The sequence below is a fragment of the Leiobunum rupestre genome, chromosome 1 (assembly GCF_980474605.1).
Source record: "Leiobunum rupestre chromosome 1, qqLeiRupe1.1.hap1, whole genome shotgun sequence".
NCBI classification, from domain to species: domain Eukaryota; kingdom Metazoa; phylum Arthropoda; class Arachnida; order Opiliones; family Sclerosomatidae; genus Leiobunum; species Leiobunum rupestre.
In genome coordinates, this window is record NC_143384.1 from 82,101,710 (window position 1) to 82,105,186 (window position 3,477).

Sequence of the window (3,477 nt, forward strand, 5' to 3'; positions counted from 1 at the left end):
CTTCGGCCCGGGCTAATGGAGAGGGGCCGGGCAACCTGGCCGCCTCGGCGGATTGAGTAGCCTGCTGTGGGGCTGCGGGCCTCCGTATGAGGGCACGGCGGACCCATCTCCCGGCCTTTTGGGCTCCCACCGGGATCTCCGGTGCCAGCTGTGCCGGGTTATGCGGGCTGCTGTGTGCCCGCCGTTCCCCTTTAGGAGCTCTCTCCAAAGGGCTTGGCTCCCTGCCTTTGTAGGTGTGGTGTCGGCCGGAGTTGCTAGAGCATCCGTTCTCTATCCCACTGCTGTGTGCGAAGTGGCGGGCTGGTCGTCCCATTGTTGCACCTTCTGCTGGGTTGAGCGGCTTGCGTCGAGGGTGCGACCATCAGTAGTGGGGTTCTGCTACCCATGCTGGTTTTGTCACCTGTCCGGGCTTGTGGACGCTGGCGTAGGGCATTCTGATGATAGGCCTCCGGTGGTGTGGTTCTTTTCTTACCGGTACACCGGGCTATAAATTCTGACAACATGCTAATAGAATGTCCGTGGCGGACTTCCATATACATGTTTATAGTAAATCAACGATTTTAACATTTCTGCGAACAGTTTTAAGCAGAGATGGGTGCTCCCCTCTCACGATGAAGTGTAATTAGAATTTTAGAGAAGCCGCTCACCGTTTTTAACTGTCATGAGAGGAGCGAGAACTGAGTGGTATACAATAAACCGTTAATCGAAGGAGATGGAGCTTGTCATACTTAATAAACCTTTATGAACAAGAGTGAATGAGTAATTTTAAAATATAAAATAATGGGAAAAAAAGGGGGAGAAAACTTGTGAGTAGCAAACCTAAGCGCTCGATTGTTGGTAGCAATTCTTTGACTTCGGATACGGATATCCCTTTGGTCAATTGTTGTAACGTCGGAGTTACTCCTCCATATGAGCTCCAGGTCGCCCAAGCTGTTCGTTTCCCTTTCCCATTAAAACAAGATCAGTATCGCACCCTGTCAGAGCGTGAAATGATGGAAGAGCCTCACATTTTTCAATTCCTAATTTGTTAGCGATTGACGTAGCGTCCAAATATCGGAAAGACTTTCCGGTTCCAAAAGCAAAAATCAAACGCTCACTTCTTACTTTCAGAGCAAAACTAATACAAAGAACAAGGACGTCGGTATCTACTGTTCTTATCAATGCCCTTTTCAATCCCTGTTTGCAACTATGAGCTACGTGTAGCAATATTCTGGTGTCCGCCTCTTCATGTGTACATGGTGAAACGTCTTGAAGATCCATGGTATTAGTAGAAAGAACGCGTTCGCCGCTGGTAATTAAGACATCACCAGGGAAATTTGATCTGGCTACTTCATGACTTAAAAACACGAAGAGTTCTTCCTTATTGTCGTCTAACCTTAAAAATTCGGACCAATTTTTTGGAACCGCTTTGCTTCCTTCAACTCTTCTTCTGACTCCCTTACCTCGTTTTTTTTTCTAGTTTGAGTTTTTAAGCTGTTTTCTACAAATACGATGTCGATTCGACGAACGCTTTCTTTAAATTGACTTGAAATATACTGTATGAAGTGTTGCGAATATTCGAAGAAAGTACGCGCTGTCCCAGGTTTGATCATATTTACAAGAACTGCTCCGTCTATAACTATCACGTCGACCTCTGGAACGGAAGTATAGTATTCGTCTTCAGCCAGAACGTCTTCCACACAGTGTGTTAGATCCGATTTATTTCCAAATCTTATGATTCCATTGTCTGACAGTGACGGGGGAAAGGGTTGATTTTCATGTCTAAAGAATTCTTTTATGTCACCTTCGCGAAACTGGCATGCAATGTATAATTTAGAAAATAAGTCCCGGTCTTTTTTCATTGTCATAATTTGTAATTGATTCCGTGATTTATTCTTTTTCTGGAGATCTTTTGAATAAAGGAAATTTGTTCTTCTTCAGTGATTAGTCTAGCAAAATTGAGCGTTCCACCAAACGTTTTACAAAAAAAAATTGCATTGTTCTTTTTTTTAACTTTTAAGTGAAATGGCGATCTGTTTATCAACGATTTGACGGCTGTCTAAGACAATTAGGTCATTCGAGGACTCAGTAAAGGGGTTTCCAATATCTTTAATGACGTCTATGAGTGATTGTACGTCTTTTGCGAATTTTACTTGTTTGCTTGGTGTGTTTTCATGATGTTTAGAATTGTTTTCATCTTTACCTTTCCCAAGTATAATGTTGAACTCCTTTACTATTCTGGCTAGTTCTGGTCCTTAGGAGAGATGTTGGTTTTTCCGTCAAACCAACAGCCCGACCATCACCTTTGACGCATGCGTTATTCTGTTCGTGACTTTCGTCTAACGACATTCTCGAAAACGGACGTTCGGATTTCTTGACTGTAAATTTGCCTTTGCAAAATTCGTTGTAGACTTCTGGGTGCGTATCTTGAAGAGTTTTCATGTCACGAAGGTGGATGGCAACTGCTCGTGCGTAATTTGTATGGTCAAGAGCGTAAAACATCCAAATCAAACTTTTCAAGCTTTCGACATATAATTTGAAATTGCCTTCGTGTACCGCTCGATCCCACACAAGAATGCTTAACTCGATGTTTAAAATGAGATCCCAAAATTGGAATTGAGGGCTTTCTTTGGATTTTAATTCGCACCATTGTTCAAACGCCAAATTCGTGTGACTATCGAGCTTATAGGCCTCTTTTCTTAAATGAAAAAGGACACACGCTGTCACATGATGTGCTCTTCCAGTTTTCTTTACGTGTGAGGCTTTTATAAATGGGTTGGCCGTACCGGATGAAGCCTCATTTGCTTGTTCAATAGCAGATGTCCATCCACTGCCTTCTAAAAGATCGCCTAAAGATTTCAGAAGTGTCGTTTTTATGTGAAGGCCACCAAGCATGACCACCATTGTATTTTCTCCGTGTGTTTCTGGCCACATCCATTGGATCTCTTTTGCGAGTTTGTAAAGAGGTTGATCACAAGCTATCACCAGAGTTTGGCCGGGATTTAAAATAGCTGTCGCTTTTCGGATAACGTCCATCGAATGGCGAATCATTGCCACTGATTTGGATTCATCAGGGAATAATGGCAGCAAAGCGGATACAGATATTGGTTCTTTTTCGCCAAGCGATTCGTTTAAAATGGAGGTCGTTGAACTATGAAACGCTGCCCATGACATACAGTGGTCATTAACCTGTTCCTGACTGATGTAATTTGATACTTTATCGCACCATAATAGTTCTTCGTTGAAAGCTTTCTTTACCAAAACGTCATCGACCACTTCTAATTCTACGAGACCTTTTATTTCAGGAACATGAATCTTTTTCTTCAATGACGAAACTGGCGGGACATTTGAGTAGCTCTCGGGCAGCAAGGAAACCTTTTGGACAGATCTCTGAAAGTCTAGATTTTGTTTTTCGAATATTTTCCCACACTCTGGATGCTTTAATAGTGAAATTCCAGTGCCGTGAAATGACCCTTGTGCAGAGGTTGCTGACGGGTT